Source organism: Clarias gariepinus, chromosome 6 (genome assembly GCF_024256425.1).
Source record: "Clarias gariepinus isolate MV-2021 ecotype Netherlands chromosome 6, CGAR_prim_01v2, whole genome shotgun sequence".
Taxonomy (NCBI): Eukaryota; Metazoa; Chordata; class Actinopteri; order Siluriformes; family Clariidae; genus Clarias; species Clarias gariepinus.
The window spans coordinates 30,497,215-30,513,513 of record NC_071105.1 but is presented as its reverse complement, the minus strand read 5'-3'; the positions used below and the strand labels follow the sequence as shown (position 1 = coordinate 30,513,513).

Here is a 16,299-nt window from a genome sequence, read left to right as displayed (position 1 = left end):
TTTATTAAGGCAACTGTGTGTCATGAAGTTTAGATATAATCTGATATATTTTTAGGGAAATTTGTCAAATATAACAATCACAGCTTCTGCAGAAAGTATAAAGTGTGTTCATCTTTGGTAAATACAAACCTTTTTTTGGGGGGGGGGTATTGTTCCTTCTTTCTGTTTTATTAATAATGATTTATTTATACCTTTCCGTGAGTGCTGATATAGTTAAACATCTCAGTTCTATTGTACCCTATATTTATCGCTTCACAGGCGTTTTAACAATCGTTAATTACATTAATTGTTGGTCACCAAGTCCTGGTAGACTGCTTGTGTTGGTGGAGACAAACAACTGATTAAATAAACAAAAAATCATAATCTATTGATAATTAATAGTAGCCTAAAACCACATCACAGCCATGCTGATAATTAGTACAACAGCACTCCCTCTTGTATGATATTGCTTAATTTTAGCACGTTGGTGCAAGGCCACTATCTATTGGACCGGAGAATACGGTCAGAAAAAAGGCTTGGCACTTTGTACAAGATATGTTATTTAAACAATCAACAACACGAGTTACACAGTAATTTTTACTAGAGATTTTAGTAGTTTAAATTCTCCAAAACGTGTAGGAAATATGGCTGTTACATTAAAAAAAAAAAAAAGACAATAAACCTAACACAATTGAATCAACAGTCTAAATAGGGTTTACTGATGCTGTACTGAGCTCGGTGCACTTGATTCAACTACTAGCCCTTACTGAACGGCAGGAAGCCACCTACAATGTGCAGGACCATGGAGACAAGAGGACTAGGTTCGGGACCCTGTCTGAGTACAGAGGTGGATTTACTGCAACACTTTTGCAGGAGATGATTCCTGTTCCAAATAATTTTAAAGCCGGCAGCCTGAACGCTCTGTGCACTCGAGTACGGCTTACACACTTATTTATTAACAAACTGACATGTATAATAATGTAATGTTATAACCTTTATCACAGCACACTGGGGTTGTCAACCTACAATTAGTGAACCACAGACACTTCTGGGTCTGGGATGTTATTTAAACCCACTCACAAAATATTTTAGTATATCTTCTTAAAGGACAATTCTATAGAAACTTGGATATATTTTAGAGTAGTCAACGTGCAGCTTGCATAACAGTATAGATTTTATTTACTCTAAAAATAACTCATCATACTGCCATTATTGTCAAAATAGCCACAACCGTAAGTAATAACAGCTGTATTGTACATCTTTAACAATGCAAAGTCACACATCCTCTTCATCATGTTTATGTGTTTGTCAGTGGTGGAGTATGTCTTCAGAACTGAACCCTAGTGAGCATTCTCGAGTGGAAGGTGGTGTAACGCCATGTGTCCAACATGCAGCTACCTGATATCATTATGGAGGAGTGGAAGAGGATCTCTTCAACACATGTGCAGCTCTGGCGAATTTCATGATCAGGAGGATTAAGACAGAGTCTGCCTTTTTTGTAGATAACAAATGGTGCTTACACAAAATACTGGCACTTTGGACACAGTTTTGACATGTTTATTAGGACGTACTCATTTTCATTGCCAGTTATTTAACAATAAAGTCTGCATGTTGAGTTACTGTTAGAGGACGGTAAACACTTATATAGCTGGTTTTGGAAATTTAGAAAGAATTTCTGGTGTTTATAAAACAACAATAAAGTGTTGAAAATTTACAATAAAGATTATAAACTGGTAACATGTAGACTGCTTAGTTATTATTATTATTTTTTTAAATTAATAATTTAATTATTAAATCCCAAAGGTAAGCTGAGCTTCAAAAACATAAGAGCAGATTTGGCTAAAGAGCTATAGAGTCAGTAAGCGTTTTACTTAAGGTGAGTTTTTTTCAGTGTACAGTGTATAGGTGATGAAAATCTGCTTGGATGGTTTGAGCAATAAGCCTGGGTTTTATTGAGTTAGCTCGCTTTATGCAATACCATGCAGATCCTCTTGCATCCGACAGATCCAAATGGAAAGAGTTATATATCCATCAGCGCTCAAGGCGAGCGCCGTCTAAAGCTTGGTGCGAGGGACGGAGTTTCATTTCTTTTGAGACACAAGTTTCTAAGTTATGCGGGGAAACAATTCAGGAAATATTTCTTTAATTTCCACATTTATTGCTCCTACTGTAGCAGTGACTATAAAGATGTAATGAGAGATTATGAGAATATGTCTGTTTGAATAATTTGTACAATCCAAACTCTTGGCTTAGAACCAAGTTAAAACTTTAAAAAAAAAAAAAAAAAACTAAAAATAAAGCACCAGGGATTACATAAACAGAAGTGTGTGCATTTAGTCTGTGTTGCCTTGCTGCGTGTCCCTTGCATATTGCTTCATAATATACTGCTTCAAACAGCATCCCAGTTGCTTTTGTTAAAGCTGCAAAACCAACGACAGGATCAGTTTCGCATAATGCCATTATTTTCCTCCAAAGCAGCTCTAATTGCAGAGAGAGAAAAAAATCTGAAACAAGCAAGATTGCAGCAAATATCCTACACGGGGGTGGGGGGGGGGAATGCAAATTATACACTAACCTACGCCGGCAAGTAACTTCAAACACAAGCCTGTCAAACGCCTGACATAAGTAATGTGCAAATAGAGTAAACCGAGAGCTCGGCTGCTGCTGTTCAACACTGTAACGATGTACTTCGTCTGTATTTTATGAATACTACTTAGTTAGGAAAGCCAAGTGCATGCTTGGAAGATAAAAGCATGTTCGTGTGGAACACATACAGGTAATGACCTCTGACATGGGGCTTCAGAACGGGATTAAGTGCACGTCATGAACTAAAAACACTGAATACCTAAACAAATAAAAAAAAAATACATTTAGTAAAATTAACTGGACAAAATAAACAAAAAGAGCAAGTTATGTAAACCCAAAGGAGTTTTTACATCAGCAGCAGAGCTGAACATTGTGTTCTGAACCTGGAAGAGTTGCTGAAAAAAAAAATATATATATATATATATCAGGTTCAAAGCGCACATAACAGTCAAGTTGCTCCAGTATTATTTGACCTGTTATTTTATTTAATCCTTAGAGAGAAAGAGAGAGAGACAAACGCATGTGATAATTACAGGGAAATATCACTACAATGCTGCTTTAATGAAATCTGAATGCACAGTCCAATCAAGCTGCCTTGTTTCCAGGCAGGATACTGAAGTTAGACTGTAGGAAATACAGCAAAATTCATCTGTTAGAAATACTTTGTTTATTAATACGGATTTATCATAATAATAACCCACATATTAAGAAATCAAAAATGTTCTGAATTCAGCCCTTTTCCAAGTCCAATAAAACCTGAAGGTGGTAGTAAACAGATCTTATCATTATAAACACAAGGTGCTGAAGCACAACCAGCCACCAAAACGTCCCTGCTGTCCCATAATAACGAGTTTACAAGACTTTGAAGCTGTAAGGATGAGCACCATTTATTCACACGATATACTCGACTGGTTATTTGGTAATGACGATGGCAGTGGAGAGAATATTCACACACATTGATCTAAAATCTCCTCACCAAGTCTAAACTGTGACTTGCTAAGTGCGAAAGCTGTAGTGTGTGATTGTGTGATGTAGATTATATACATCCTGCTCGAACCATTTAATAAGCCACAAAGAGACCACCTGAAGTGGGTATACACGCAAAAATGTATACACAATTCAGAAAAAAAAATACTTTTATAAATATTTTAATACTATTATGTTAATGCTATACATTTTATAAATACTATATATATATATATATATATATATATATATCGTTTTTTGCAAGACTCAAACATTCAGGTTTTACTCCTCGCTCACTTGAGAGAATAATGACTCGTCTGATTATTTTGGTTATGTCTCTGCAGACCACACTGAGACTTTTAAATGTCTTTTTGACTGTCTCTGTAAGGAGGGGTTTATTTACTGCAACACTGTTCTCTCTCTGGACAAATGATTCTCGCTGATGGTCTGATCAGATTTCCCATCACATCCGACACGTCTATTCTGTTCTATTTTACACATGGCACAAACGCATGAGCGTCACATGTCAACAACCATGTGCTCCTAAATCAAATTCCAACCCTATTTACTGCCTTTCCTCCATCGATCTAAATGCAGATGTTCATGTCTTCTTGAAATGCATCAGGCCAAGCAGTCTTCGTGACCGACTGTTATGGACTCTCTTTCAAAGTCAATGAGATTTGTTTCCTCGCTCCATCGTGATCCTTAATCAAGGTCGGTTCACGGAGCATGGCACTGCTTAATCATGTTGTGCAGTCCACAACTCGCGCCTCGTTCTCCAGTTATTTATTCAGTTTTTTTTGCCTTCGTCATGCAACACCTAATGCTCAGCTTAAGACTGGCTGTAAAAGATGGTACAAGCGATGTCACAGAACCAGTGTTGGGTATAACGCGTTACAAAGTTAAAGTACTTGGATTACTTTTTTTGATGTAACAAGGAATCTAACATGTTAGGTTCCCCATTTAAGTACTCATTTATTAAGTTACTTTTTCAAAAATGTAATTCGTTATTTATACAACTTATTTAATTTGTGAGCCAGACAGCAGTCATTCCCAATCCCGTAGTGTGTGTGTGTGTGTGTGTGTGTGTGTGTGTGTGTGTGTGTGTGTGTGTGTGTGTGTGTGTGTGTGAGAGAGAGAGAGAAAGTCGTCCTACAAGTCCGCCTCCCTCTATTATTCCTGCTGTTATACTCCTATCTCACCTACTGTATGCGGTTTGACTATGCGAGGACCGACGCTTGGAAAGATGGAAACCTAATCACAGCACCAAAACTCGCGGTGAATCATGATAAACCGTACTTACGGCCACCGCCCAAAACGGCGTAGGTGAGATAGGGGTTAACAGATTATGGGCCAAACTTCGCTAAGTGATGATGGTAGAATAATTATAAAGGTCTTGACTAAAACAACATGCATGAGGAATCACAAAGGAGTTTTCATTTTCTGCAATGGAAAAATACTCTAACTAGTTACTTTTATCAGAAAGTAACACTGTAATGTAACTGTTTCCTTATTAAATGACAGTAATTTTGTAATGTAATTAGTTACTTTAAAAAAATGACATTCCCCAACACTGCACATAACCAAGTTACTAGTAGTAATGATTTAAGGGTTTAAGGAAGCACAAAGACAGACTGGAGGAAGAGAGAACATATTCAGGGAAGTGGAAGAGAGTCATTAGTGTGATCTGCTTGTTCAGCAGACAGCCGGGCTGGACTCAGCTGCCCTGTGCCAGCCTACATCCACCAGTAAACATTCCCATGGCAAGACACATAATTCTTAAGCAGCGTTCTGTCCTGACGAAAGGCACAATAATGGCTAAAAGAAATTCATGGTTCATCCAATAATTTAATTTAAATATTTTTGGAATTGATACCTTTAACCCTTAAGGCCTTTCTGAAGACCTGCAGTAATTCAGCGCTCTTCTAAAAATTTGTGTAAATTTCAAATCTTTATCTTCAATATAGTAGCTAATACATTTTCCCTTATTTATGTAGAGCATAAACTTGGCTTTTATAATGACAGTGAGGTAAAAAGAATAGAGTCGTTTACATAAATTTTGCATGTAAATGGAGTGCTAAGTGTGGGGGCAGGTCTCCAACGCGTGTGGAGACGAGAATCTGACACACGCCTGTTATTAAATTAGTGTTAAAAACAAAAACAAACATTTATTTGGCATTAAACTTTTTTTTTTAAAGAAAACCTGTTTTTTCTACTGTTTTTGTCTACTGTTTGTGTACATATTTTCTTCTGGGTTGCTACAATATAATTTCATTCACAAAAACACTTGAAAAGAAAAAATAATTGAACACACAGAAAAGAAAAAATAATTGACATCGTCGACGATGCCGTCGACCCCTAAGGGTTAAAATTAGTTTCAAGTGGTTTAGGATCGTTATGTTGAGGGTCAGAATGCAAGAACTGACGTTGTGAAAACACTGTTTCTGCTCAGAGCAATTTTTCAAATCACATTTTCAAGTGCTCATGCCACACAGTAAAAAAAACATTCTTAAAAAATAAATAAAACTGTATAAATAAGAAGCTTCTACAGTTAGAGAAAAAAATAAATAATAATAATAATAATATGTAACATTAACGATCATCTGATTTGTTAATATGGCGGTCACCACATTCACTAAAGAAGGAAGAACAAGTGTGTATTTAAAATATGATCGATTCTTCGGCTCGATTCTGGTAGGTTTCCAAAAAATGTAAGCACGGCAAAAAAATTCTCTTTCCTTTTTTTCATTCTCTTCTTCCCCAGTAATAAAGAGAGCAACTTCCTTGTATGTATTACTGGGATAACAAAAACTGGATTCTGTTACACAATGAGAGGAGAGGATGAGAGCTCAGACACAAGAGAGAAGGATGGACAGAAGTGAGAAAAAAAAAAGAGATGGAGAGATGCGCTGATTGAAGCAGGTGTTCTTCAGGCTGTTCTCCACACACGGTACAGCAAGCAGGATCCTCTGCGGCAAGACTTTCATCCCAGATAAAAGGCTTAAGGGGGATTTTTTTTTTAATCCCTGTTGAACACGCCTCTTCTGGATTTTTTTTTGTTTTTAAACTGCGATATCAGGTCATGGTACGTGGAACAGAAGTGATTCTTTCACGTTGAGCTGGTCTGTCTTGTTAGAGCAGATTTAACAGTGCAGTAGTGTTGGGAATAAGGTCAGGTATGGGCATTCGGAAAGAAAACCACTGCACATCCATGAAACACGCTGTGATATGAACTGAAACTAAAAATAATGGCATGACGGGACACATGATCCTTAATCTAGGAGAGAGATCTAGTCTGGGTTCTTATCTAAAACCCACCAGACTCGACTCCCTGCTCAGCATCCCTATCAGCATGGTCTTCATGAGGTGATGGAGAAAAATAAAAAAAAGAGTAGTGCACTCGTTACGCTGAGCCTTTTTTTTTCCGATCAACGAGGAAACACAAAGGAAACAGCAGAGCAAAGAGGGTTTGTTTTTTCCTGCCGAGCCCAGGAGTTTAGTGAGCCAGCATTAAAAATGGAGATCAGGAAACCAAAAGCCAGATGGGACCTGGCACTAGAGAGGAACAGAAAAGGAAGAGGTGCTCTCGCTTAATGTAGTCTGTATTTGAACACACCCTTGGCTAGAGCAGCTGCTTCTCCTCCCACACACACACACATACACACGTTATTCCTGCTCTGCATCACATTAAATATGAAAACACAGTGCTGCAACACGAACAGGGTTTGTCTTCACACACTTAAACATAAATGCAAAAAAAAAAGGCTGATGAAAAAGGAAGCAATGACGACTACTCCAACAACGCCGGCTCCTCCACGATGATGGGATCGGTGTGTAGAGTGCAAGATGCTCAACACCGTTCTGCTCATCGACCCATATTTATTTAAATCTCACAACAATATCAGACACAGGCCAATTATATAACTACAAATGAAAACAGGAATTCATCCATTTGAGTGCACTCGTGGTGAGTGAGCGCTATGGAGGCATGGGAGCTGGAGTGATAAAGTGTGAGAGTGTGTTAGAGAAGCATCACGCTGCCTTTCATCCCTCAGAGGAGGCAGAAATTGGGTTAGTCAGTCTAAAGAGAGAGAGAGAGAGAGAGAAAGAGAACAGAGCGCTGCTGGTGCACACACAGACACACACACACACACACACAAGCACTCAGATGCTACAATTACACACATCATAAAGAGTTCTGACCCAATATCCCTCGATACTTGCTCACACACAGAGACTTTTAGACTTAATGTAAGCTTTACGTTGTCCAATAAAGCACCAGTAGTAAGAAGAGCAATTCAAATGTCTCGAGCTCAAATGGGTTTAAAAAGAGAAAAAGACTAAGAAAAGAAGTGTGGGTCTTACCTGTAAAGGCCACCAGCATCGCCATAACGACCAGGACATGCATAAAAAAAAAAGGGAAAAGACTGATTAGGAAGAATGAAGGTAATAATAAAATAATAACACTTACATGAGAGAGGTGTAATATAAAACAAAAAACATTCTGCAGAATAATAACGCACAACGGGTCGACTGAATGCGTTGATAAATTACATGAGAAACGATTAAATAGGATTTAAAGGACCACTGTAATAAAACGTTTCCAGATAGACCCCAAAAAAACATTAAAACAAAAACTTTTACTGCTATTGGTCCTTTTTCCACTAGCCAGATCTTAAACAAGCTAATTAGGTTTCCTCCCTATTGTGACCTCGTATACCCAGAGACATTCCCCCCGACAGGTTCTGCTGTTCTCTGCGCACCATATCTAAGAGCTACATTAAATAAGGCTATGCTAACGAGTTGCTGCTAAAGGCTAATGGTTTACCTAGATTTTAAGAAGCGCTACTTTGGCTAACCGTAGCCTAGATATCTTCAGCCCTTAAAAAGGTTTATAATAAAGTTAAGAGAGTTTTAACTTTTATGTCGCCAAATATTGAAGAACTCGCTTGGAATAAATGCTCATATATATTTTCACCTCATTTTGTTAATCAGAAATGCACAAAAACTGGTGGGAAATGCTTGAGGAGGTCCGGGAAACGGATGTTTTGATCCGCATCTGTTCTGATTGGCTAGGAAAATGCACTTCCACAAAAGAGGTACAGACACTGAAAAACTTTTAATGCTTACTTTCTCTCAGATATTCATTTGCTTTTGGATTTAAAAGGTCAGAAAAGTTACACGCTTCCATAACAACTGGCCATGAGTGAACTGTACTACTGCGTCCTACTTCCTGTTACCAATCATATCTGATAAATCACCAGCTGGTGATCGCCAGCTCCTGCTGGTGACTAATTTTGGGATGGAAGAAAGAGGTGGCGGTTACAGCCCTAAGCTCCCACCCAAAGAACAAGGAGTGATGGCCAGTGTGCTCAGTGTTTAACCCAATAGTGCACAGATCATTGTTCTTGTCCCACAGAGAAAGGAGATTTCAAGACAAGAACGGGAATACTCCTGTCCTCATGCACTTTCCTGAATAAAAAAAAACATGAGTTGGTTTGTAGTACAGCTATACTCACTATCTAAGGGAGGTCACACATTAGGCGTGATGTTTTTTTTTACTGTGTCCAGGAATGATGCGCCCACCCCCCTCACAACCCCCACTCCCCCACTGGCCAGTGTTTATATTGTTTTTGTTCTCCGTTCTCGGGTATACTTGCGTATTTACACTCTCCGATACAGCAGGTGGCAGTATGCAGGAAGTCGCCGTTAAACACATGAGAAAAAGAGAACACATGAATTAGCTTCCGTGCTATGCCTAATATTATTGTTATTTCAGGAAAAAAAATCATCAAGAACAACACTCTCGTATGCCGTGTTAATGCATCAGGTGTGGCTGATGCATGTATGTCAGAGAATGAGAAAGCACAACGCGCCACAAGCACACAGATTTCGAAGGAGACAGACGTTGTGTCTAAACAGCGATCTGCTTCTGTGCTCAGGTTTGATTGGCTTCCATATTTAAACTTCTTAAAGCTGTTCCCGAGTCTGGAACGATTCTGTTCTCACTGAAACAGACTTTTGGGGTCAAGTGTTCTCCTAAACAATCCGGGGCCCTAATGTTTAAAAAAAATAAAATAATAATAATTAACATACTTCATGGTGGTGTGAAGCACATTGATCGTAACTATAGTGCAAGATATTTATATTGTCCCAGTTGGATGCATTAGCAGGAATACACAGCAGACTGCGCTCCCGGGATCAGGAACACACTCGCTTGTGAAAACACAAACACATAACCGAGCAGCTCATAAAGAGAAAATAATATTGTGCAATTAGTGTGCAACGCAGGATGAGAAACATCGCACTGCAGAGCCAAAAGCTACTCTACAAACACGCATTTTGTGGTTTGCTTATTTTTAATCAGTCAAGTTGCAAATCTCATCATGAGATCCTAAGGTGAGTTTACGGAACGTTACCAGAGCTTCACACATTTAACGTTTAACAACATCCGAGTATGCTAGTATGTTCATGTTTTCACTCAAACACACAGCACATGAGCTGATCTGGAACGACGTCTGCACATGTGTGTTGAACTCTCCCATGTTAACTAGAAGCCCCGCCCCCTTTCTCTCATCCTTCTTAGGACTCGCAGGGTGTTCTCGCTTTCTAACACGGCTAATGAACATATTGAACACAAGCGTATCATCGATAAAAAATCATTCTGTTTATTAGGGATGTCTCTGAAAAGATGAAACAACCAAAGCCTGCAACAACCAAAAAAAATATTATAATTGACATTGGGCTTATGAGGTTGGAGTTTATTTTTTTCGCCTGCTAAATTTGATATGAAAGGTCTGACAACTTCGCCATTCAAGCAATAAACAACATTTCCCTGTATATTTGGGTTTTTTTTTTTTACCATTGCAACAGTCTATGTTAAATTTTTAATACCTAATGCATGTTAATTCTTTTTCATTGTCTGGATAAACTGTGAAGAGGCAGAGAAACCAATCTGCTTGAAGTCCAGTGTGAAGTTTCCACAGTCAGTGTTATTTGGGGCGCCATGTCACCCCGTGATGTCGGTCAACTTTGTTTTATCAAGTCCAAAATAAACTTGGATGTCTAACCGGGAAATTTTAGAGCACTTCATGCTTCTGGCTGCTGACGAGCTTCATGTAGAGGCTGATTTCCTGCCCACAGTGTCAAAAACTACCAATTACAGATTTTCTGACCATGATATTACTGTGCTTGATCGGCAAGACAACAACAAATTATCTGACCCGAGTCTCTATGTGTTTTTTGTTAAAAGGAAGATGAGAAAAGCCCGACCGAACAATACAAACAAGCTGAAGGCTGCTATCACAGCAACCTGGTCTTCAATAATGCCTGAGCAGTGCCATAGACTGATCATGCCTCGCCTCGTTAGTGCAGTAATTCAGGCTAAAGGAGTCCCAACCAAGTACTGAGTGCTTAAATAAATGTCCGAGTTTGTGTATTGTAAATAAAAAAATTTTATTTAATTTTTGGGGATATTAAAATATATCGGGATACAGGATTTTTTTTCATGGCGTAATCATTAAAATAAAAAAAGTTTGAAATAATTCACTTCATGTGTAATGAATCTAGAATATATGAGGGCTTTTTTAATTAAATTACAAAAAATTTGTAATTCGTTTTCATGATGTTAAAATAGTTTTTTAGATGTGCACTGTATATGTGCATTTTAGGCAGCGGATGGAAAAACAACAGCTATATGAAGTCATGAATAAATGGCCAGTCATTTATAAAACCACACGGGACGACGCTGCAAAAGCTCGAGTTCAGTTCATATTTTATCCAAACGAATGGAGCTTGTTTCGCTTGGGCCACCAAGAGCACAGAGGCACATGTACACAAAGCACATGCCACCTTCGGGCAAAGTGGCAAAAAAGGCCAGCAGCTGAGCCAAACCACCGCCCCCACCCGGGGCATGGCCATGGCACACATCCCTCTAGATTCGCCTTAATTACCCGACACCGTTCACACCATATGCTCGTCCTCCAAATGCCCTGAAATCTAACTTATACACACACACACACACACGCACACACACACACACACACACACACACACAATGTGTGCTCCACGCCACAAGACAGAACACACTTACAGAGCGGAAATGTAACTGGTAATCAGGAATCAAGGAAGCACAAGTATAAACACACACTTGAGGAGGAAAAAACATTAACAACAACAACAACAACAGAGCAACGTAATGCATTTGGGCTTGCAAATGTGACTGATGCAGTCATGAAACATGGGACAGGAAGTGAGGGTGAGGTGTTGAGGATGCACTTATGAATGAGGATCTGAGTACGATTGGTGCTGATGCAGACTTAGTCATGAGTCCTGATTGGTTAAGGTTAACCTGTAGTAAAAGAGATGTTTCTATTAAAAAGTGGATGCGGACTCGTATCTACAAGCGAAAGCATCACAAAAACTTTAACTGAACTCCAGTAACAGCTCATTAAACTAAATCTGATGGAGGGAAAAGTTCCACATGGACAAATAAAGCCTGAATGCCTCCATTCATCACTTGATGTTCTGTTGCCATCTAGCTGTCACCGCCTCAGTATGCGATCTCGAGCTTTACCGTCGCTCAGTTTCAATCCCTCCGGACTGCATAAGACGTGCCGAACCGCCACTAGCGTCTCGTTTTTCAAAATGCTTCTTCCCTCAAAAAGCTTTCTGTGGTGAATAAAGAAAATTCCTATTTCGGGAACTCTGCGATTATCCTGAATATTTCTGAATGGTAATTCCATGTGGGTGTTTTCCTTCAATATTGAGGCTACAAGTACAACTACTGTCTTTTCTTTCATTCCATAAGATTAATTAAACCTCAGCAAAACAGCGCCGTGACCAGCAATCACAGCTGCAGCTTTTCCACTTTAGCTCTATTAGAGAATTTTAGATGATGTAGAAGCTCAGAGGAGGAGGGTAAGAAGAAGGTACATAGAGAGAAAGAGAAGAAAAAGAGCAAAAAAGGAAAGAGAACAGAGGGACAGAAAGAAAAAATGATGAAAGCAATAAGGAGGGGGGGGAGAGAGGGAGAGAGAGAGAAAAAGAGAAGTGATGAGAATGAGCAATAAAGAAAGAGAATGATGATGAAAGAGCAAAATGCAGAGGGGGAAATAGAGAATGATGAGAGAGAGAGCGAGAGGGAGAGAGCAAAGAGAAATGAGAAAGAGTGAACCAGTGAAATGAGAAAGTGCAAAATGAACACAGGGAGAGAAGGAAAGAGATAAGAGAGAGGGAAAGACGCTGATGATCACAGTAGGGCTGTAGCTATCGAATATTTTAGTAATCAAGTATTCTACCAAAAATTTTATCAAGTAATCGGATAAAATGTACTTTGCTTAATTAAACAGCAATGTAAAATATATAAGAGAAAGGAGGATCAATTGGTTTTCTTTTTAGAAAAATAAACTTTTTTATGCATACAGCATTTTATCAAAAATAAACATTGTCATTATACACAGTACAAGCACACATTAAAATTGATTTTAATATTTTATCGCTCCTCTCCATTTTGCAGCGCGCCACAAAAACGCTCCCTTAAATCAATACACAGCTAACTGTTTGCGTCTCCTTCCACTTTTTTGGGTGGGGTAAGCGCTTCTTCTTCTAAAAGCGGCACGCCAAACAAATAATAGCGCAAAAAACATACGGCAGCTTTTAAAATTAGTTATAACAAGCTTCGAGGCAGAAGATTTTGCCTCAATCATTTTTTGTAATCGAATTACTCAAGGAATCGTTTCAGCCCTAGATCACAGAGAGAGAGAGAGAGAGAGAGAGAGAGAGAAAGATGAGAGAAAGCAAAAAAAGACAGAGTGGATATGAGAGAACAGAGAGAGAATACAAAAATGTCTAGAATACAGAGAGAAAGGGAGAGAGAAAGGGAGAGAGAGAGAGAGAGAAGTAACGCATAAAAGAGTGAAAGCAAACAGAGGGAAAGGGCAAGGAAGAATAAAAAAATGAGAGGGAAAAGATGCTGATGATCAGAGAGAGGGGGGGCGAGAGAAAAAAAAAAGGCAGAGTGGATATGAGAGGGCAGAGAGAAAATACCCAAATGTCTAGAACACAAAGAGAGAAGTAGAGAATAAAAGCTTAAAAAGGGAGCGAGAGAGAAAAGAAAGAGAGAGAGAGAGAGAGAGAGAGAGAGAGAGAGAGAAAGGAAGTTCTCAGCATGGAGAAAAGCTGACATGAGCCGGCTAAAAGCCCCGGGAATGTTGTGGAACACAGGAAGTCTTTGAAGTTTGTGTAATGTGGGGAATTGTGGGACTGTTCATGAGAGAGACTGAGGACAGAATAACCGCTGTGTGTCCCGCGCTGATCCACGTGCACTTACTCACTCACACACACTCACACACACTCATGCACACGCACACATTCACACACTACAATCACATAACATCGATTAATAGTCACATGCTTTGTGTTCAGCATCCAGCAGGTTAGGGGTTAGGGACGCTCACAGAGTTCATTGAGAGTGAGAGAAAGAGAGAAAGAGAGAGAGAGAAAGAGAAAGAGAGAGAGACTGATTAATTGACAGGTGTATGAAGGACAAGTGTGTGCAGTCAGAGAGAGATAAGAGAGCATCAGTGCTGTCATGTAGGAGGGGAGGAACAAGGACTACCATGGAGAATGGGAGACTTCAAAGAGAAAACCAAGAGACAGCCGAGCGTAAAACCTGCGCGCACACACACACACACACCCCCACACACACATTTCCAAAACTACTACCCTGGAGACATCATTAAGAGCGGTGGGAGAGAAAACATTAATAATTTACAGCCTCTGTGTACGTGCACATGTATGTGTGTGTGTGTGTGTGTGTGTGTATGACCTTGTTCATGTGTTGTAACAAGCATGTATAATAAAAACCTAAATTAGGTAGAGCGTAGAAACTAAGAAATGGATATGAAGTGACAGCTGTGCTGCAGCTCATCACAAGCAGATCAGTAAACTCGCCTGATTTCAGTGAACACCAGCAGAACCGGTGTTTGGGTCGCACTGAAGGACAGAGCAGGAACGGAGCCCTGGAAACCAGGCACCCTGAACATAAACAAAAGCCAGGGCCGTGACCTTTACCTACCCGGCATGACCCCAACACGCATTACTCATGTATACTCATACTATGTGTGCAAAACCTAAAATCACTCAACAGCCGCCTGACAAAGACACAAAGACAGAGAGGAAAGCTGCACATCTTTTGCTGTATTTTTGAGTGATAATGTAATCACTGTACATAATTGGTTGTTTAATTGTAAAGCTTTTCTTCTTTGTCTTTCGGCTGTTCCCTTTCAGGGGTCGCCACAGCATAACATCTGCCTCCATCTAACCCTATCCTCTGCCTCCTCTTCTCTCACACTAACTAACTTCATGTCCTCTCTCACTGCATCCATAAATCTCCTCTTTGGTCTTCCTCTAGACCTCCTGCCTGGCAGTTCAAACCTCAGCATCCTTCTACCGATATATTCACCATCTCTCCTCTGAACATGTCCAAAAAAATTGTAAAGCAATTGTAATTGTGAAGTAATTGTAAAGCTTTTACATACAGACAAGTGTGTACAAGTTAAGAGCTTTAATAATGTAAAACAATCAGAAAAGCATCTCTGGATACGGAGGCAGAAAAAAAAATCATGGGTTTGTCTAAAAGCCTAAACATGGCATTACGTTACTAAAACACAAACTTTAAAACCGTAGCCTATACAACAGTGAAAAGATACAAAATATACTCTGTTCTGTCCTAGTCGTTCTGTACACGCTGTGATGCACATCATTGTTTTGCCCACTCATGCTGACTAGAATTATAAACCACATATACATCGAATGACAAAGTGGGGACTTGTCAATTTTATTTGTCTCTTTGAGAACATGAGCTTGTTCATGTGCAACTGTAGAGCCTGTAGTCTTCTCTGATATTTTACAAACTTACTCCAACTCATTATCACAGTCACAGGCTAAATTTACTGAGTTAGAAAATCTCGGTAAAGCTACACCAGCTCAATCAAAATTCGACTCCAAGTCAGAGTGTAAAGTTGCTTAAACCCCTATGTAGAAAGTAGTTTACTAAAAACTTAATACTTCGGTAATTTAGCTTCAGGTTGCAAAATACGGAATTATGATACATTGTAATAAAGTATGTTAACGATCACTCATTGCTTACTTAATTGACGTTTTGTTTTGCATAGCATTTTACCGCAATATATATTATATAATACACTACAGTAATATATAATATACAAACCTAAATACAGTACATACATATATGTGCACCAACAGAGGGCGCACTTGAAGTTCAGATGATGAGCAGTATTTGATGCTGCCTCCTTTTTTAATGAAAGACAGAAACATGAGCAGTATTTCTTCTGTGCCTTATTTGTGTGTGTGTTGGTTTAAACTATATGTGTAATTTGTCTTATGTAAATAATAGACTGGGAAAATAAACTGAGAAGAGAAAGTGTGTCATGTTATTAATTTTTATTTATTATTGATTAATAGATTATTGGTTATTAAATTGTTCAAGAACTGGTGTGTGGAAAAAAAGTGTGACTTTTGCTGTGATCAGTCATGCATAAAGTGATGCTTATTGTTGCAGCGGTATGATTCAAGTGATATACATACACAAAAGCTACACATGAAAAGATGAATCAATACATCTGTGAGTTCTTTAAAAATTTGAACCAATAAGAATGAAAACCTCAGGATTTTTAACCTGACGAACCCCTCCTACGCTTGACTGCGCTACTTTGATGATGGTCAAAATTACATCGTCAACTTCTC

At 38.9% G+C, this 16,299-nt stretch overlaps 1 protein-coding gene across 3 annotated transcripts in view; it reads right to left on the bottom strand.

Annotated features, from left to right (window-relative positions):
- agap1 (ArfGAP with GTPase domain, ankyrin repeat and PH domain 1) overlaps nt 1–16,299 on the bottom strand; it is a 147,383-nt gene that overhangs the window by 106,492 nt on the left and 24,592 nt on the right. The window contains exon 1 of one of the 3 annotated variants that reach the window (XM_053498466.1): nt 15,781–15,812. The exons of the other annotated variants lie outside the window; for them this stretch is intronic. The gene's annotated coding sequence lies outside the window, so the exon portion shown is untranslated. Of the gene's footprint in view, nt 1–15,780; nt 15,813–16,299 lie in introns of those variants that run through there. 3 annotated transcript variants of the gene reach the window in all.